At 44.8% G+C, this 21688-nt stretch overlaps 4 non-coding genes across 4 annotated transcripts; all 4 read left to right on the plus strand.

The window, feature by feature from the left end:
- The first annotated feature begins 1537 nt into the window (after positions 1 to 1537).
- Positions 1538 to 1620, plus strand: trnal-cag (transfer RNA leucine (anticodon CAG)). Its single transcript has one exon. It is a non-coding gene; the product is annotated as a tRNA-Leu (tRNA).
- A 6088-nt stretch (positions 1621 to 7708) lies between these two features.
- Positions 7709 to 7791, plus strand: trnal-cag (transfer RNA leucine (anticodon CAG)). Its single transcript has one exon. It is a non-coding gene; the product is annotated as a tRNA-Leu (tRNA).
- A 1348-nt stretch (positions 7792 to 9139) lies between these two features.
- trnal-caa (transfer RNA leucine (anticodon CAA)) lies at positions 9140 to 9230 on the plus strand. The gene is given in 2 exon segments: positions 9140 to 9177; positions 9186 to 9230. It is a non-coding gene; the product is annotated as a tRNA-Leu (tRNA).
- Positions 9231 to 16002: 6772 nt separating this feature from the next.
- On the plus strand, positions 16003 to 16085 carry trnal-cag (transfer RNA leucine (anticodon CAG)). Its single transcript has one exon. It is a non-coding gene; the product is annotated as a tRNA-Leu (tRNA).
- The last annotated feature ends 5603 nt before the right edge of the window (positions 16086 to 21688 follow it).

Consider the following 21688-nt stretch of genomic DNA (forward strand, 5'->3'; position numbering starts at 1 on the left):
CAAACAGAGAAATTGCAAAATTTGGTCAAAACTGTTTAACATCATGCCATGTTTGACACTTTGTTTTATTTGTAATATGTTGGTGAAGTCAATTAAATTGACGTTTAAATCCAACTGCAATTACAATTCAATCACAGTATTGCGTGTCACCACTCGGTGGCGAAACAAAGAACTGTAAGACTCAAAAAAAGATTCGTTCTTTTTACTGAACGAGAGTTAATGACCATCACTACAGCAGAGTGCGAAACAGGGCAGCACTACAGCATCCAGACCCCACGTCAGAAATACTGTAACTGGACCTTGAGTGGTGGGGACCACAGCGCACCAGTGCGCAAGAGAGAGGTCTCCAAACACCTGTAACACTTATGACACATTTCGATGGAACACCAATTGCTATGACTACAATACCATGCACAACTACAAGTTTAGATGAGACCAACTGCGTAATATAAGGGCTTCATCCCATTCAAAGACGCACATGAGAGGCGTGACATGAAGAGTGGGTACAGCTGATGGGCATCAGTGGTGCATCCTACAGTAAGCAAAAAAAAAATCACGCTTTTGTGATTTAAAAAGAAAAAAAATCATTCTCTGACACGGAGCATGTCAAGATGGTTGAGCAGTGCAAAGTGCTGCGTTAAGGTTGCAGTTTATCTTGGAGGTGTGGGTTGGAATCCCACTTCTGACAATATATTTCAAAATACTGCAACCAGTTTCTTATTTTCACCAAAGGCATCATGTCCAAGTTGCTTTCTCGTCTCGACTTTCGGGTTGGCTTCTGACAGCATCTTCTGGTAAAACAGTGTCATGCTTTTGCTGACTTCAGGTCACGATAATAGAAAACAAAGAAAGAACTGTCATACTCCTTCACTCAGTAAGGGTAAACATGTCAGGATGACAGAGTGCTCAGGTTGCAGTCTCTCCTGGAGGTGTGGCTTCAAATCCCACTTCAAACAATCTTTTCATATGGATGTATTGTCAACAGCAACAGTGTCAACACCTGCTTCTCATGACACTGTAGCAACACTATTACCGTAGACATGGTGCTTCTATCAGAGAGGAGGCACACGTCTCTGATTGGTCAATGCACCGCGACTGGCTGCCAGTACTGTAGTGAAAAAAATGAACTACTGCGACTGAACTACCGCTGTAGACAAGTTGTGTCGTCTTGAGAAGCGGGAATCGGCAGATGTAGCTAAAGTTGGGAAGTGTCAGCCACTCCAGTAGCGTCGCTGCCATGTTGGGAGCCGCTGATCGCCGTCAATCGCCCTGACTCGATTTACTTTGTACGTAAATCAGTAAATCAACAAGGGAGAGCTCGACATGGTGGCAATGGCAGTTTTGCAGCTGGTGGGTTCAAGACCAGTTAAATTAACTTTGCTTATCACTCTGACCCTGTCTCCATCTGATGTTATAACGAAATAGATGTTATAAACTGAGACAAACATTAGCTCTGACTCTCACATGCTATTACTGAGTGGCCCTGCCCCAATGGGTGAGCGAGGGTGGAGGGGGGCAGAGCTAATAGCCACTCACAGTCAGGATGGCCGAGCGGTCTAAGGCGCTGCGTTCAGGTCGCAGTCTCCCCTGGAGGCGTGGGTTTGAATCCCACTTCTGACAGTATGTTTTAATTCAATACTAACTGCTATACTACTGAACAAACCATTACACTGTACTGCATTATACCTACATTCAATTGAAGGGTTCCTGTCTGGATATTTTTAAACTGTGGTGGAGCAACCCACTCCCCTCCCCAGGATGGAACACAGCCAGTCAAGAAGCAATAGAGAAACATGGGTGACAGAGAGGAAACTTTTAACAAACATGGAATTGGCATCAATAAAAACACTCATTTTTAATCAAATCCCTCTCCAATCTGCAGCAGTCCATTATTCAAAGATCCTGCCAGAATTCGCAACTTTAGTTCCGCGTCCTCAGTCACTGTGATGGGCTACGATGAGCCAGCATTTCCATGACTTTTTTGTCAACTTAGCTGTTGCTCTCACATGCAACCTATCGGGCACAAAGAGGGGGAGGGGTCACAAGACCACACAGTCACAGACAGTCAGGATGGCTGTGTGATCTGATCAAAGCAGAGGCCTGTGGTTTTGTAAATGACTACTGTCACATGACAAAATTGAGATACAGCTGTTCAGTCGATGATATCCAGTCACAGTTATTCTCAGAGTCACCTGGGTTAGTCCTACCTTCTGGAAGTGGAATTCAAGAGCAGTGGAATTAAATTAGGGTATCACTGTGACCTATAAACTGAGACAAACATTAGCTCTTACTCTCACATGCTATAACTCAGTGGCCCTGCCCCAATGGGTGAGAGAGGGTGGAGGGGGGCGGAGTCAACAGCTGACAGTCAGGATGGCCGAGTGGTCTCAGGCGCTGCGTTCAAGCTGGCCAGGTAAGATGGGTACTCTGAGATGCAGAGTTGCTTACCGGTGGATGTATGGTTTAAATGCTGGATTCAGAGATTTTGCCATTTTTAACAACTTGATAAATGTATATTTATCCAAAATATACTCATTATAATTATTTTTTTAATGAGCACAAATGTGAATGTGATTAATGCAACACTTTTAATGTGGTATTTTTTGTTTCCTCTCACCAGAAGGACTGGAATGCCCAATGTAACGGGCTGATATCATGGATCTTTTCATTGCCAGCATTCAATCTGCCACATCTCCATGTTAAATCACCTCCTATGTTGACTTTAACTGAAAAAATAAATAGTCATTTTTTCTGCATGGCATGTGTTGCCATTTCAGGTCTTGATTATGTTTGAGAAATTACTTTTGTAAGTAAACATTCTGAGTGTTGACCATGACCTCTGCACAATGATCAAACAAACTGCTGTGTGAATCCTTCTGTGTTGTGTGTCTCTATTGGAGTGGCCCCTACTTCATGCACTGACCTTACCTCCATCTTAGTTCACATACAATCCTGGTTGTCATAGTTATGCAGTCCTCTACCTCCTGTCTGCACATGTTGTATCTCCCCGAAAGCATTCAAGTGTATTAGCTCAAATGTGTGTATAAACATGTTGAAAAAATATGATGAACACTTCACGCTATACCGAATCACTGTCTTAGATGATGAAAAGATCATTTAAAAGATACAAGTACAAACTGCCCATAATCAATAGACTCACCATAATTTATTGCAGTTATGAAGTATAATTGATAGGACGATAAAACACACAGATATGTACAGCTCTGAAAAGAGCCATTGTGATGTACAGATGTGTCCTGCAGTGATGGTCGGACCCTTGGACACACTGATGTGGAAGCTGGAGATGGTCCAGACAGAATCACAAGATCTCTGCAACATATGAGAAATCAATTACTACATAGTATAGACAAACATTTCAATAAATACAACATGTAACTAGACAAAAGCTTACTGAAGACTGATGGAAAGGCGTTCTGCAGCAGAGATGGAGCAACTGTGGTAGGACATCTGCTCACAGGACCATAACACTGCTGGATGATGTATGCAAGGAGACTTTGCTCAATAGAAGAAGGTCGATGGCTCTGAAAAGAACCGTTGCGATGCTGAGTTTTGCTCATTAGAAACGTGTTGGTAGCTCTTTTGTTTTGTTCTACCATCAGACAGTGATAGTAGTGTTGGCGATCAGTGTGTGAGAACCAAAGATACGTTTGGGTCTCAATGCAGTTGGTCACACTTTTTTTCTGTGCCCCTTGTGGCTACACCACTACCACAGTAGAGGTTGTAGGTTGTTGTATTGCCTTGGGCAGGTCAGCTGCAAGATACCTGAAAAATGTGGGACAGTTGTTAGTGAACACTTGTAGAACATTCACACAAGAAAATATACAAATATAACACTATATAAAGATAACTATGTACAAACATAGCTATGTATAAATATAATTATGCACAAATATAACTATGCACAAATATAACTATGGATAGAAGATCTTCATTTGAGGAATTTCTTCCTCATCTCTTCTAACCACTGCTGTTTTGCGAGTGGCTCAAAATGCGGGCAGTACACCGTCCCACGAAACTGACTATGACCAGTCTCTGCTGTACGGAACTGGCCACATTTCTTGCGGGTATTTGCTTGCACAGTCCTCTTACATGGCCTCTTTGGGGTAGTACCTGATGTCACAGGTGGGACAAACTGAAAAAGAACAACAGGTTGTACTGCCTGTGAGACAACCTGGTGCTGGACAGCAGGTGCTGAGGTGGAGGCCGAGGCTGCTGCTGGGGACAGGAAAAACAACTGCCTCTCCACTGTACCTTTTGGCAGGATTGGGCGATTTGTCTGCCTGTGCTTTGCCTGACCGGCAGTGTTCTCTGATTGCCGGTACTGGTGTTCCTGCTGTGCAGGGACAGGTTAAGCAGGGAGTGACCTTACCTCCCGAAGAGGCTCCTCTGACACCAGGATCACAGGAGCTAAGGCAGTGCCTTGCAGCAATACAGAGAGCTCCTGTCTCTTCTGCCTGCTGTTGTGCCACTGTCTGAGGGTGTTCTGATTTACTTCCACAAGCTGCATCTCAGTTCCCTCCATCACCTGGGCATTGCTGATGACAAGCTCGCTGATTTTGCGGTAGTCCCTTAAAATTATGGACCACCTTGAAACTGTTCCCTTGCCTTTCTTTTTAGGGCTTTTGTAGAGAACACAGAGTCTTAGAAAAATGGACTCCACCAACCTACAACAATCAGGCCACTGAGCTGGGGCACTGCTTGCGCCTAACATGCAGCGGGTTGTGCTCACCTACACCTGGAGTGCAGCCTCAAACACCAATACTGATGTTATTCTTACCAGTGTAACATGAAGGTGGAAGGAAGTCTGGTGCCACTTTTCCGGCAAAAAGCTGTTGGTAGTTGCGGTTGTCAGAGTGCAACAGCTCACCAGAGTAGCAGCACAAAGCAGATGGCTCAGTCGCCAGGGCAGCCACGCGCCGGTCCTGATTCCACCTGTGCTGCCCTTCTAACAGGTAAAGCCTCATAATTCACATTGGAATTGGAAGCACGCTGACATGGAACATGACATATCAAACTGAATCAATCGACATGTCTGACAAACCTGGTATGAAGCGGTTGAGGTAGAGATGAAAAGACTCCAAAGAAGTGGATCCTCTGGCACACTTCAACACTGGCAGCTGCACACCTCCCTTGGTCAGCTCCCCAGTTTTGGTGTACAGAGCAACACCTGGTGGGTCTTGGATGCACTTCACCTGTTTCTTCTGAACACACCAGATGTGCTCCATCCTCTCCTTGAAGGTGTTGAGGTTGCGACTTCACTGTGAATTCAGTTATGGTGTGATGTGTGTGTGGCTACAGAGATTTTGCATTTGTAGTAATGATTAATAAACAAACATAGACATACCCTTTGATACAGCTCGTGCCACTTTTTCAGCCCTGGTGCTGGCCTGTTTCCCTCAGGCCATGTCCCTGTGCTGGCAGACTTCATGAGGCGTGCCATCCAGACAGACTCAGGCATCGCCTTGTGCGTCTTGGATGTCGTGGCCTGTATTGGGAGATATTAAAATGTGACTGGTTACATCACAAAACGAGTGTCAGACTTATATTAATGGCATTCTGCGTAATGAATTCACCTGATTTCCATTGAGAATATTTCGGCTCATGTTATTATTATACACCATATGGGATCATTTGAAACATCATACAGTCTATACTGGCTTATTTTATCCGTGCTCTGTGATGCTTTATTATCATCAAGAATGCAAACAAACCAGATGTTAATCAACACCTGGCTTCACACGGCAGTAGTACATCCAAATAAACTTGACCATTGCAGTTGCTAAGTAAAACAGGAGGAATATAGATGCGTCGATTAAAATAATAAAATCAAGGACATGTCAGATGAGTTACTACAAGTGTTGGCGTGCGACTGGAGTGTGACGTTGAAAAGGGAGAACCCCTATTGGCCAACACTCCAACATTACTTCAACATTTACCCGCACGATCCTTTGCCAGCTGGCGTTAGTCTCCCCTGGAGGCGTGGGTTCGAATTAAACTTCTGACAGTATGTTTTAATTCAACACCAACAGCTATTCGAAACAACACTGCAGTGACTATGATACCAGTCACTATCCAACACGATGTGCCACAACTGCAGTGGTACCTCGGTTCTCGACCACAATCCATTCCAGATGGCCATTCAAGAAGCGATTTGTTCGAAATCTGAATCACTTTTTCCCATTACAATTGATGGAAAAAGAAATAATACGTTCCAAGCCTTAAAATAGTCTTTTGTAGGAGTGAATGTAGAGTGTCTGCTGCAGGTGCGCTGTTCGTCTATGTGTGTGGCCGCTGCATGTGGGAGGGGTTGCCGAGTGAGTGACGTCTCTCCAGAAGTGAAGAGGTGCCCGGTGCGTGTCCAGCTCTGAATGTGCGCTTCTGTGCGGTTTGGTTGTGTTTTGCTTCTGAATACGCTGTAAAATCTTTGGTTTTTGTCCTCATCACAAAGGGTCGCAGATGTAGGAACAGTGTGACAGCATCTGTCTGCAAAAAGGCCTTCTGTAAAGGACTTCTAACAATGTATTCATATGAAATTACTGCACCCTGTACTCTCATTGTCTGTTGTTATGTGACACTGACTGAACACTACATCAAAGGCACCATGTCCAGGTTGCTTTCTCTTCGTAAGGTGTTTCCATTTCTGATGGCGTTTCTGGATGAAACACTCAAATCTGTGATATATAAAACCATTGAACAAAGGAAAATGTGTCAGGATGGCTGAGCAGTCCAAGGCATGGGTTCAAATCCAACTTCTGACAATGTCTTAAGATGATGTTTTCTCATTATATGTTGCTATGTGACACTGATACAACAAAAGGCAACGCGAAGCCTTCATTGACCCCAGAGACTGATACAGATGAAGTTAAAAATATATATGTATGCTCATCCTCTGCTGAAGTATCTCTGGCCACTGCCACTGGGATGTGGAGGAGGTGATCATCATCTTCCTCTTCATCAGCCACCATGCCGTCCTACTCAACCAACTGGTAGGACAGCAACACCTCACCAGAGTCAAGGGTCATTGCCATGGAGCCCCACGAGTAAAGACAGCAGCTCCTCCAAATGCTTGACCCTGGTGTCCTGTGTATTTGAAAGAAAAACACATCCATACTCTTACTCTTACTACTTCACAAACAAGGTAGAAGCTGTCAGGATGGCCGAGCGGTCCAAGGTTCAGCGTTCAGGCTGTGCTCTCAACTGGAGGCGTGGGGTCGAAACCCACTTCAGACAATGTATTTAGATGAAATTACTGCAACCTGTACTCTCACTGTCTGCTGCAACGTGACACTGATTGAACACTTCACCAATGGCGAAGTGTCTTGGTTGCTTTCTTAAATTGTGGGTTCAAGTCCCACTTCTGACGGCATCTTTTGCTAGAACACTCTGATGCTGTTGCTTATTTACAGTCAGATTTAAGAAAAACAACAACTCCAGACCACTTCACCAAACAAGGGAGAACTCGACAGGATGCCAATGGCAATGACTTTTGCAGCTGGTGGGTTTAAAGACCAGTTAAATTAACTTTGCTTATCACTCTGACCCTGTCTCCATCTGATGTTATAACGAAATAGATATTTAAAACTGAGACAAACATTAGCTCTGACTCTCACATGCTTTTCCTCAGTGGCCCTGCCCCAATGGGTGAGCGAGGGTGGAGGGGGGGGGGCGGAGTTAACAGCCACTCACAGTCAGGATGGCCGAGCGGTCTAAGGCGCTGCGTTCAGGTCGCAGTCTCCCCTGGAGGCGTGGGTTCGAATCCCACTTCTGACAGTATGTTTTAATTCAATACTAACTGCTATTCGAAACAACACTGCAATGACTACGATACCAGTCACTATCCAACACGATGTGACACAAACAGTTTATGTTGAGTTGTGTTCGCACACATGAACAAACAATTACACTGTACTGCATTTCCCTACATTCAATTGAAGGGTTCCTGTCTGGATATTTTTAAACCTGTGGTGGAGCAACCCACTCCCCTCCCCAGGATGGAATGCAGCCAATCAAGAAGCAATAGAGAAACATGGGTGACAGAGGGGAAACTTTTAACAAACATGGAATTGGCATCAATAAAAACACTCATTTTTAATCAAATCCCTCTCCAATCTGCAGCAGTCCATTCTTCAAAGATCCTGCCAGAATTCGCAACTTTAGTTCCACGTCCTCAGTCACTGTGATGGGCTACGATGAGCCAGCATTTCCATGACATTTTTGTCAACTTAGCTGTCGCTCTCACATGCAACCTATCAGGCACAAAGAGGGGGAGGGGTCACAAGACCACACAGTCACAGACAGTCAGGATGGCCGTGTGGTCTGATCAAAGCAGAGGCCTGTGGTTTTGTAAATGACTACTGTCACATGACAAAATTGAGATACAGCTGTTCAGTCGATGATATCCAGTCACAATTATTCTCAGAGTCACCTGGGTTAGTCCTACCTTCTGGAAGTGGAATTCAAGAGCAGTGAAATTAAATTCGGGTATCACTGTGACCCTGTCTCCATCTGATGTTATCACGAAATAGATGTTATAAACTGAGACATTTTAGCTTTTACTTTAGGGTGCTTTCACACTAGGGGTTCTGTCTTGAGACAAACCTTTTTCCTCTCAGAAGTCCAAGATGTGAACACAAGCGAGTTGAGTTTTGGCCGCGGACCTGATCCCTGCTGGAGAGCTGCAGAACACTGCAGCTCTCTTTTGGGTGCTTTCTCACTGTGGTGTTCTGTCTTGGGAGACTCAATCCAAGTCGCCCCCCGTTGAGATTATTCACACCTCTGCCTCGCCCCACGGCGAGCCTCACTCTGCCTTTTCACTTCTAACTTTGCCCACATGAGGGCAGCAAATATTGGAAGAGGCTTTGTTCATGTGAATGCGTCATCAGCAATGTGACGGCACAGTTCATGATCAAAACGGCCAGGAAAGGGTCTGATCGGGTTCTGACTGGGTCTGGTTCGTTCAAAAACAACTTCTCAAACTTCCAGAACACTGAGGTGTGCAGCCGGGAGCTGCAGGAAAATTACTACAGAAAGCGCCCTTACTCTCACATGCTATAACTCAGTGGCCCTGCCCCAATGGATGAGAGCGGGTGGAGGGGGGCGGAGTTAACTGCTCCACACAGTCAGGATGGCCGAGCGGTCTAAGGCGCTGCGTTCAAGCGTTCAGGTCGCAGTCTCCCCTGGAGGCGTGGGTTCGAATCCCACTTCTGACAGTATATTTTAATTCAATACTAACTGCTATTCGAAACAACACTGCAATGACTATGATACCAGTCACTATCCAACACTATGTGACACAAACAGTTTATGTTGAGTTGTGTTCACACACAAACAAACTATTACACTCCACTGCATTATACTTACATGCAATTGAAGGGTTCCTGTCTGGATATTTTTAAACTGTGGTGGAGCAACCCACTCCCCTCCCCAGGATGGAACACAGCCAGTCAAGAAGCAATAGAGAAACATGGGTGACAGAGGGGAAACTTTTAACAAACATGGAATTGGCATCAATAAAAACACTCATTTTTAATCAAATCCCTCTCCAATCTGCAGTAGTCCATTCTTCAAAGATCCTGCCAGAATTCGCAACTTTAGTTCCGCGTCCTCAGTCACTGTGATGGGCTACGATGAGCCAGCATTTCCATGACTTTTTTGTCAACTTAGCTGTTGCTCTCACATGCAACCTATCGGGCACAAAGAGGGGGAGGGGTCACAAGACCACACAGTCACAGACAGTCAGGATGGCCGTGTGATCTGATCAAAGCAGAGGCCTGTGGTTTTGTAAATGACTACTGTCACATGACAAAATTGAGATACAGCTGTTCAGTCGATGATATCCAGTCACAGTTATTCTCAGAGTCACCTGGGTTAGTCCTACCTTCTGGAAGTGGAATTCAAGAGCAGTGGAATTAAATTAGGGTATCACTGTGACCTATAAACTGAGACAAACATTGGCTCTTAATCTCACATGCTATCACTCAGTGGCCCTGCCCCAATGGCTGAGAGAGGGTGGAGGGGGGCGGAGTTAACAGCTGACAGTCAGGATGGCCGAGTGGTCTCAGGCGCTGCGTTCAAGCTGGCCAGGTAAGATGGGTACTCTGAGATGCAGAGCTGCTTACCGGTGGATGTATGGTTTAAATGCTGGATTCAGAGATTTTGCCATTTTTAACAACTTGATAAATATATATTTATCTAAAATATACTCATTATAATTATTTTTTTTATGAGCACAAATGTGAATGTGATTAATGCAACACTTTTAATGTGGTATTTTTTGTTTCCTCTCACCAGAAGGACTGGAATGCCCAAATGTAACGGGCTGATATCATGGATCTTTCCATTGCCAGCCTTCAGTCTGCTACATCTCCATATTAAATCACCTCCTATGTTGACTTTAACTGAAAAAATAAATAGCCATTTTTTCTGCATGGCACGTGTTGCCCTTTCAGGTGTTGATGTTTGTGAAATTACTTTTGTAAGTAAACATTCTGAGTGTTATCTGATGTCTCCATGACTGCTGCACAATTATCAAACAAACTGCTGTGTGAATCCTTCTGTGTTGTGTGTGTCTATTGGAGTGGCCCCTACTTCATGCACTGACCTTACCTCCATCTTAGTTCACATACAAGCCTGGTTGTCGTCGTTATGCAGTCCTCTACCTCCTGTCTGCACATGTTCTATCTACCCGAAAGCATTCAAGTGTATTAGCTCAAATGTGTGTATAAACATGTTGAAAAAATATGATGAACACTTCACGCTATACCGAATCACTGTCTTAGATGATGAAAAGATCATTTAAAAGATACAAGTACAAACTGCCCATAATCAATAGACTCGCCATAATTTATTGCAGTTATGAAGTATAATTGACAGGACAATAAAACACACAGATATGTACAGCTCTGAAAAGAACTATTGTTGATATACAGATGTGTCCGGCGTGATGCTCGGACCCTTGGACACACTGATGTGGAAGCTGGAGATGGTCCAGACAGAATCACAAGATCTCTGCAACATATGAGAAATCAATTATTACATAGTATAGACAAAAATTTCAATAAATACAACACATAACTAGACAAAAGCTTACTGAAGACAGATGGAAAGGCGTTCTGCAGCTGAGATGGAGCAACTGTGGTTGGACATCTGCTCACAGGACCTCATTGAATGGATAACACTGCTGGATGATGTATGCAAGGAGACTTTGCTCAATAGAAGAAGGTCGATGGCTCTGAAAAGAACCGTTCGATGCTGAGTTTTGCTCATTAGAAACGTGTTGGTAGCTCTTTTGTTTTGTTCTACCGTCAGACAGTGATAGTAGTGTTGGCGATCAGTGTGTGAGAACCAAAGATACGTTTAGGTCTCAATGCAGTTGGTCACACTTTTTTCTGTGCCCCATGTGGCTACACCACTACCACAGCAGAGGTAGTGGTGTATTGCCTTGGGCAGGTCAGCTGCAAGATACCTGAAGAACATTCACACAAGAAAATATACAAATATAACGCTATATAAAGATAACTATGTACAAACATAGCTATGTATAAATATAATTATGCACAAATATAACTATGTACAAATATAACGATGTATAAATATAACTATGCACAAATATAACTATGGATAGAATATCGTCATTTGAGGAATTTCTTCCTCATCTCTTCTAACCACTGCTGTTTTGTGAGTAGCTCAAAATGCGGGCAGTACACCATCCCACGAAACTGACTATGACCAGTCTCTGCTGTACGGAACTGGCCACATTTCTTGCGGGTATTTGCTTGCACAGTCCTCTTATATGGCCTCTTTGGGGTAGTACCTGATGTCACAGGCGGGACAAACTGAAAAAGAACAACAGGTTGTACTGCCTGTGAGACAACCTGGTGCTGGACAGCAGGTGCTGAGGTGGAGGCCGAGGCTGCTGCTGGGTACAGGAAAAACAATTGCCTCTCCACTGTACCTTTTGGCAGGATTGGCCGATTTGTCTGCCTCTGCTTTGCCTGACCGGCAGTGTTCTCCGGTAGCCGGTACTGGTGTTCCTGCTGTGCAGGGACAGGTTCTGCAAGGAGTGATCTTACCTCCTGAAGAGGCTCCTCTGACACCGGGATCACAGGAGCTAAGGCAGTGCCTTGCAGCAATACAGAGAGCTCCTGTCTCTTCTGCCTGCTGTTGTGCCACTGTCTGAGGGTGTTCTGATTTACTTCCACAAGCTGCATCTCAGTTCCCTCCATCACCCGGGCATTGCTGATGACAAGGTCCCTGATTTTGCGGTAGTCCCTTAAAATTATGGACCACCTTGAAACTGTTCCCTTGCCTTTCTTTTTAGGGCTTTTGTAGAGAACACAGAGTCTTAGAAAAATGGACTCCACCAACCTACAACAATCAGGCCACTGAGCTGGGGCACTGCTTGCACCTAACATGCAGCGGGTTGTGCTCACCTACACCTGGAGTGCAGCCTCAAACACCAATACTGATGTTATTCTTACCAGTGTAACATGAAGGTGGAAGGAAGTCTGGTGCCACTTTTCCGGCAAAAAGCTGTTGGTAGTTGCGGTTGTCAGAGTGCAACAGCTCACTAGAAAAGCAGCACAAAGCAGATGGCTCAGTAGCCAGGGCAGCCACGCACCGGTCCTGATTCCACCTGTGCAGCCATTCCAACAGGTAAGCCTGAAAATTCAGGCTGTTGGCACTGGTCCCTGGAAGCACACTGACATGGAACATGACATGCCAAACTGAATCAATCAACATGTCTGACAGGCACAAACCTGGTATGAAGCGGTAGAGGTGGAGATGAAAAGACTCCAAAGAAGTGGATCCCCTGGCACACCTCGACACTGGCAGCTGCACACCTCCCTTGGTCAGCTCTCCAGTTTTGGTGTATAGAGCAACACCTGGTGGGTCTTGGATGCACTTCACCTGTTTCTTCTGAACACACCAGATGTGCTCCATCCTCTCCTTGAAGGTGTTGTGGTTGCAACTTCACTACTGTGAATTCAGTTATGGTGTGATGTGTGTGTGGCTACAGAGATCTTGCATTTGTAGTAATGATTAATAAACAAACATAGACATACCCTTTGATACAGCTTGTACCGCTTTTTCTGCCCTGGTGCTGGCCTGTTTCCCTCAGGCCATGTCCCTGTGCTGGCATACTTCATGAGACGTGCCATCCAGACAGAGTCAGGCATCACCTTGTGCGTCTTGGATGTCGTGGCCTGTATTGGGAGATATTAAAATGTGACTGGTTACATCACAAAACGAGTGTCAGACTTATATTAACGGCATTCTGCGTAATGAATTCACCTGATTTCCATTGAGAATTTTTCGGCTCATGTTATTATTATACACCATATGGGATCATTTGAAACATCATACAGTCTATACTGGCTTATTTTATCCGTGCTCTGTGATGCTTTATTATCATCAAGAATGCAAACAAACCAGATGTTAATCAACACCTGGCTTCACACGGCAGTAGTACATCCAAATAAACTTGACCATTGCAGTTGCTAAGTAAAACAGGAGGAATATAGATGCGTCGATTAAAATAATACAATCAAGGACATGTCAGATGAGTTACTTCAAGTGTTGGCGTGCCGGCTCGCTGAATATGGCAATAACAGCATGACACGCATGACGCAAAGTTAGTTTTATGCAGGTAACGTTATTTTAATGCATTACTATACAACACACAGCACAGCCACAAATGTGTAAATACTCACCATATTGCTGAAAAAACAAATCTCTGTGCGTCGACCGCTCACTCAGTACGTCTCCGCCTCCCTGACGCTGAAGCTCTTGGTCAAACATCCTCGCTTCGGATTTGTCAAATCGTGAAGCAACTGGGAGAGAAAGGACAGCGACTGGAGGGTGATGTTGAAAATGGAGAACCCCTATTGGCCAACACTCCAATATTACTTCAACACAGAATCCCACTTCTGACAGTATGTTTTAATTCAACACCAACAGCTATTCGAAACAACACTGCAGTGACTATGATACCAGTCACTATCCAACACAATGTGACACAACTACAGTGGTACCTCGGTTCTCGACCACAATCCGTTCCAGACGGCCGTTGAAGAAGTGATTTGTTCGAAAACTGAATCTATTTTCCCATAACAATGAATGGAAAAAGAAATAATGCGTTCCAAGCCCTAAAATAGGCTTTTGAAGGAGTGAATGTAGAGTGTCTGCTGCAGGTGCGCTGTTCCTCTATGTGTGTGGCCGCTGCATGTGGGAGGGGTTGCCGAGTGAGTGACGTCTCTCCAGAAGTGAAGAGGTGCCCGGTGCGTGTCCAGCTCTGAATGTGCGGTTGTTTGCAGTTTGGCTGTGTTTTGCTTCTATCAGGAGGCCCACGTCCCTCCGCGATCTGGTCTCTGATTGGTCAATGCACCGCGACTGGCTGCCAGTACTGTAGTTAAAAAATTGAACTACTGCGACTGTTGCTGTAGACAAGTTGTGTCGTCTTGAGAAGCCGGAATCGGCAGATGTAGCTAAAGTTGGGAAGTGTCAGCCACTCCAGTAGCGTCGCTGCCATGTTGGGAGCCGCTGATCGCCGTCAATTGCCCTGACTCGATTCACTTTGTACGTAAATCAGTTGTGTCGCTTGCGGAAGTAGCTGGCATTTTGAATGTACCTTTAAGTTGTGGGTTTGAATCCCACTTCTGATAGCGATAACATTTATACTCCTTCACAAAGATGGGAAAGCACTTCAGGATGGCTGAGTGGTCCAATGCTCTGTTTGCACTCTTTCCTGCAGGTGTGGGTTCAAATCCCACTTCTGACAATGGGTGCCTTCTGGCACAGCCAGGCGGATGCAGCACCAATCGGTGAAAGCTTGCAAGACCAGGCGGCGGCTGTGCGGGGTGGTCCCTAGATGATGACGTAGTGGCTGAATACTTTGGAAAATCTTTGGTTTTTGTCCTCATCACAAAAGGATGCAGATGTAGGAACAGTGTGACAGCATCTGTCTGCAAAAAGGCCTTCTGTAAGGCACTTCTAACAATGTATTCATATGAAATTACTGCAACCTGTACTCTCATTGTCTGTTGTTATGTGACACTGACTGAACACTACATCAAAGGCACCATGTCCAGGTTGCTTTCTCTTCGTAAGGTGTTTCCATTTCTGATGGCGTTTCTGGATGAAACACTCAAATCTGTGATATATAAAACCATTGAACAAAGGAAAATGTGTCAGGATGACTGAGCGGTCCAAGGTCCTGGGATCAGGTTGCAGTCTCTCCTGGAGGTGTGAGTTCGAATCCTTCTTCTAACAATGTTTTTAGACGAATGCATTGCAATCAACTACAGTGTGATGCTCCCTAACCAAATAAGTGGAAACACGTCAGGATGGCTGAGCAGTCCAAGGCATGTGTTCAAATCCAACTTCTGACAATGTATTAAGATGATGTTTTCTCATTATATGTTGCTATGTGACACTGATACAACAAAAGGCAACGCCTTCATTGACCCCAGAGATTGATGCAGATGAAGTTAAAAATATATATGTATGCTCATCCTCTGCTGAAGTATCTCTGGCCACTGCCACTGGGACGTGGAGAAGGTGATCATCATCTTCCTCTTCATCAGCCACCATGCCATTAGGACAGCAACACCTCTCAACCTGTACTCTCACTATCTGCTGCAACGTGACACTGATTGAACACTTCACCAATGGCGAAGTGTCTTGGTTGCTTTCTTAAATTGTGGGTTCAAGTCCCACTTCTGACGGCATCTTTTGCTAAAACACTCTGATGCTGTCGCTTATTTACAGTCAGATTTAAGAAAAACAACAACTCTTTCGTTTAAAGACCAGTTAAATTAACTTTGGTCATCACTCTGACCCTGTCTCCATCTGATGTTATCACGAAATAGATGTTATAAACTGAGACAAACATGAGCTCTGACTCTCACATGCTTTTCCTCAGTGGCCCTGCCTCAATGGGTGAGCGAGGGTGGAGGGGGGCGGAGTTAACAGCTCCACACAGTCAGGATGGCCGAGCGGTCTAAGGCGCTGCGTTCAGGTCGCAGTCTCCCCTGGAGGCGTGGGTTCGAATCCCACTTCTGACAGTATGTTTTAATTCAACACCAACTGCTATTCGAAACAACACACAGGAAACAAGGACGGTGCGAGAAAAACACACAGGATCGGGGAAAAACCTTAAACAGATTAAAAGATAAGACACGCACAATCTAAAAGTTATCAAACACGGAACAAATGCACTAGAGAAAGGTCTTGACCGGTGGATGTGAAATAACCATCTGGCAACACTGTCTGGAACCAAGGTGCTGAAATCAGTGATGTTGGATTACAGGATAGGTTCCAGCTGTGCTGCTGTGAAGCTGAGATGAAAAAAGCGGGGTTACAGAACGCAACACCCGTTCTATGAAGCGTGCAATGCATTCTGGTTCAGCGTGCTTACCCCTTAGCAGGGCTTCGCTATTGGCAAAACTGGTTAACACCGGCGATGAATGTACCCCCATCTGTTACTCTTGTCTTACGTCGTGGTCCAAGCTAAAAGCACAGGCAACATTTGTCGAAGGGAGCACCCTGCCTTCCACCGGATGTAACTTGACTGCAGGAGGTCCCATTCCCCTCATACCATCTCTCTGTGGCTGAAGCCCAGGTGTAACAGATGGGAGGGATAAAGGAAAACGTAGAGTCGCACCAGCCGGGGTTCCACCCAAGACTCGAGGCTACCTAACAGGTGATCGTGGTCTAACCATTAGAACCATTGGGTGCGAACCATGGCCGCCCTGACGGACGTCTGAGCGGACTCGCTGCCCAAACAGGTTTAGCGGCCGTCAAAGGAGATGCGCGCTACATTAACTGCTTGCAAACAGATGCCTGGGGCACCAGCGGAGTAATGATGGGTCGTTCTTTGAACGATTCGTTCATTTGAACGACTCTTCAAAATCAACTGAGAACTACGAATCATCTGACGGAGTGAGAAGTTCACTTTTGCCCATGCACAGATACGGTTTCCTCCTTTTAGTTTATTTTGAAAGGCGCTACCGGACGTCTTGTCGTGACTTACAAACAACACTTAATCGTCCGCTGTAGCTCCAACTGAAGTGCTGAATTCCTCTGCTTTATTGTTGGATGAATAGTTCCTAAATATGAGTGCATGGATCATGATTAAGAAGATGTTCCAGGTAACATGTGTTGTATTGTTTGCTTCTCTCTTTCCCTACCCTTTCCGATGTAGAGTTTCGTTCAGTTCTATTTCCCGTTCAAAGGACTGCGAACTTTTTATGTGTATATATATATATATCTGATTGTTACTCCCTATATATATATATATATATATATATATATATATATATATATATATATAAGGAAAACAAGTTGACCCTTGATGGACTCTGTTGCCTGTTCCTCCGGTCAGAGATGATCTGAATGTTAACACATCCGTGAACTGTTGTGGTGCAACAGCTTATGTTCATGTTACTACTTACCTTTCAGCACTCACTTCAGTGACTACCTCTTCATATGGTTGAAGAATGGTGACAATCTCTGTGGCCATTTTCCACTCATCTGGTGTCAGTGTTGGCAGAGAGGCATTAATGAGTGCCAGAGTGGAGATGAGAGGGTTTTTCACTTCAATAAACAGCTGCAACATGTAAAATGTTGAATTCCACCTTGTGGCCACATCCTGCTTCAGACGCAGTTGCTCTTCACCCATCTGCTGTTGTGCTGCTTTTAATTTGTCTGAAGCAACTGTGCTTCTGTGAAAGAATTCAACAGTTGCCTTGACCTTCGACAGCAGTCCTTGGTCCAAGGTATATGATCCCAGGGCAGGTGGTGCTTTAGAGCCCAAACAATGTTGCTGGCACAGTCTGTGACACAACCAACTATCTTGTCCCTCAGATCCCATTCCATTGTTACACGGCTCAGCTCATCAGCTAGGTGTGCACCAGTGTGTCTCTCTGTCAGAACAAAACAGTCCAGGAGGTAGGTGTTCAGCTGAAAGTCCTCAATGAAGTGACAAGTAACTGCCATGTAACTTGTCGTCACAGAGGTCCAGTGGTCTGTTGTGAGACAAACAACTGTGACACCCTTTATTTTGTTGTACAGCCCAGGCATTAAAGTGTTGGACAAAGTTTTTCTGCTGGGTATGCTGTACAATGGGTCAAGAAGATGCGTGGATTCCCTGAAGCCCTTGTCATCCACAAGTGAAAATGGTTGGAAGTCTATTGCAACCATTTTGACTAGAGCCATATCCAACTGACTTTGCCTTGAAGAACTCATGGGCCTTGTCGTAAAAGTGCTCATGGTAGTTTGCTGCTGGCCTCCTGGTTTGACTGACTGTTGGGAGGATATGGATGGTGCTACGGAGGATACAGAAGCTGATCCAGATGCCGGAGAGGAAGTGGTGGCTGTGGTAATAGCTCCAGTTGCTGTGGCGGCACCATCATCATTTCTCCTGGCCTTTGCTAGCAGCTCAGTAGGATATGAGTTTTTTAAGCGTCAAGTTAAATTCGAAGTATTCCCACTTTTGGTTGAGAGCTTCTTTTTGCAGACCTTGCATTTTGCTTCAGTGGCCGAAGTTTCAATAAAATGACTCCATATGTCGCTCCTCTTTGTTTGACTGCTCATCATGTATGATTTCCTCGGGGTGTCGTCGCTGTCATCTGATAAGGGCTCCAAAATAAGATCGTTAAGTCGGACTAGCAGCTCGCTCGTGCTGCGTTGTGGGATCGTGGACAAATACGTGACGTCAACTCCTCCCTGTCTCTCGGGGCATCCCTAGTTTTTACAGTCCAAAGAGCGTCATGCTGGCAAAAATATTGAGGCTCATCACATCAAATCGATGACATCACGGGTGTTTAACTTCAAAGCGCTCATTTTGTGCTGTTTTCGCCCGCAGCTCCGCAGAGATAGATATCTTTATCACCCTCCAGTAGATCGTCTCTGCGGAGCTGCGGACACGCGGGCGAAAACAGCGCAAATTGATAAAGATCTATTTTCCTTCTTAGATTTCGTGGGTGCGCCTAATATTCCGTTGTGCTCTATACTCCGGAAAATACGGTAGTGCGCGCATTAAATTGGGCACATCCCTCGGGTTTTCATTTACAGTTTTTATTTAAGTTAAAACTGGATGTGAAGTGAATGTAGGCTGCTTGGTCATTAACTGTCATCTGCCACATGGGTTCACAACATGGCTGTGGGAGGAACACTTATGGTGCTGAGGCTTTTGTTATTTTCCCTGTTGCCCCATCTCTCTCTCTCTCTCTTCACCCTTTCAACCATTCGCCCCGCCAGACCTCACACAAAAATACATGTGGGCAATGCAGGGTGTATAATCCCATTGCAGGTACTTCTTTCTATGCTAAAACCATGATGGTGCAGTGTGTGTGTGACCACTAACATTCTTGTCTCTCAGACCCTGTTCCTGTGGGGTGTCAAGGAGGATGCTGCAGAACCAGTTCCAGGTGCTGGAGAGAGTCATTTATTTTAATTATGTTTTGAAAAAAATAAACAATTTTTAAAATCTTCCTCTGTTATTTTATTTATCTTCTAACGTTTATCTGAAGAGAGTGCCTGCATTCTTACCTCAGTGGTGATATTTGCTGACATTTTACTTGTTCATATGGTGTCAAACACCAGGCCAACTCTTCAAGATGGTTTAGACTTTGCCTCATGATTAATATTGTTGTGATGCATAATCTAACTAATGAAGGCATCAGAAGCTCTGAGGTTGGACATTTATACCATGCAATGGCGTCCAACCACTTCTTCATTCAAGCAGTAAATTGCATGCAGTATGTCTGCAAACAGAAAAATTGCAAAATTTGGTCAAAACTGTTTAACAGCATGCCATGTTTGACACTTTGTTTTATTTGTAATATGTCGGTGAAGTCAATTAAATGGACGTTTAAATCCAACTGCAATTACAATTCAATCACAGTATTGCGTGTCACCACTCGGTGGCGAAATAAAGAACTGTAAGACTCAAAAAAAGATTTGTTCTTTTTACTGAACGAGAGTTAATGATCATCACTACAGCGGAGTGCGAAACAGTGCAGCACTACAGCATCCAGACCCCACGTCAGAAATACTGTAACCGGACCTTGAGTGGTGAGGACAACAGCGCACCAGTGCGCACAAGAGTGGTCTCCAAAGACCTGTAACAGAATAAAAGCCAAGATAAGACACACACATTCTAAAAGTTATCAAACACGCTGGAACAAATGCACGAGAGGAACCTACCGGTGGACGCAAAGTAACCTTCTGGGTACACTGTCTGGAACCAAGGTGCTGAAATCAGTGAGGCTTGATGACAGGATAGGTTCCAGCTGTGCTGCTGTGAAGGTGAAATGAAATCAGGAAATGGAAACAAACAAAACCGGAAATGACAAAGTAAAAGCAAAAACTAGAAACTAGAAACGAGAAAATTTCTGCTGAAGCCCAGCTTACCAGTATAAACCTCCGGTGTGGGGATGGTTGGTTCGCGTTTGCTGGTACCGTATCAGCTAGCTTGTGTCATCATGTCAGATGAAATCAATTAAGGCAACAATGCAGGCGCAGGAAGGAATGAATAACATCCATAGGCACTCTACATGGAGGCGTGGGTTCGAATCCCACTTCTGACAACGTGTTTTGATGGCACACCTACTGCTCCATCCTCTGCTTACGCCTGGTCAAACTTCCTTGTTCCGGCTTGTTCAAATTTCGGCACTGGGGAGCAAGGACAGCAATTGGCAGAGGATGTTGATAAGGGAGAAACATAGTTGGCCAACACTCAAAAATTCATTCAACATTTCAGCAGCAGGTGTTCAGGTCGTAGTCTCTCCTGGACGCTTGGGTTCGAATCTCACTTCTGACACATTTCGATGGAACACCAATTGCTATGACTACAATACCATGCACCACTACAAGTTTAGATGAGACCAACTGCGGTATATAAGGGCTTCATCCCATTCAAAGACGTACGCTGAGAGGCGTGACATGAAGAGTGGGTACAGCTGATGGGCATCAGTGGTGCATCCTACAGCAAGCAAAAAAAAATCATGCTTTCGTGATTTAAAAAGAAAAAAAATCATTCTCTGACACAGAGCATGTCAAGATGGTTGAGCAGTGCAAAGTGCTGCGTTAAGGTTGCAGTTTATCTTGGAGGTGTGGGTTGGAATCCCACTTCTTACAATATATTTCAAAATACTGCAACCAGTTTCTTATTTGACACTGATTGACACTTCACCAAAGGCATCATGTCCAGTTTGCTTTCTCTTCTAGACTTTCGGGTTGGCTTCTGACAGCATCTTCTGGTAAAACAGTGTCATGCTTTTGCTGACTTCAGGTCACGATAATAGAAAACAAAGAAAGAACTGTCATACTCCTTCACTCAGTAAGGGTAAACATGTCAGGATGACAGAGTGCTCAGGTTGCAGTCTCTCCTGGAGGTGTGGCTTCAAATCCCACTTCAAACAATCTTTTCATATGGATGTATTGCCAACAACAACAGTGTCAACACCTGCTTCTCGTGACACTGTGGCAACACTGTTACCGTAGACATGGTGCTTCTATCAGAGAGGAGGCACACGTCTCTGATTGGTCAATGCACCGCGACTGGCTGCCAGTACTGTAGTTAAAAAACTGAACGACTGCGACTGTTGCCGTAGACAAGTTGTGTCGTCTTGATAAGCCGGAATCGGCAGATGTAGCTAAAGTT

Source organism: Synchiropus splendidus, chromosome 9 (assembly GCF_027744825.2).
Source record: "Synchiropus splendidus isolate RoL2022-P1 chromosome 9, RoL_Sspl_1.0, whole genome shotgun sequence".
Taxonomy (NCBI): domain Eukaryota; kingdom Metazoa; phylum Chordata; class Actinopteri; order Syngnathiformes; family Callionymidae; genus Synchiropus; species Synchiropus splendidus.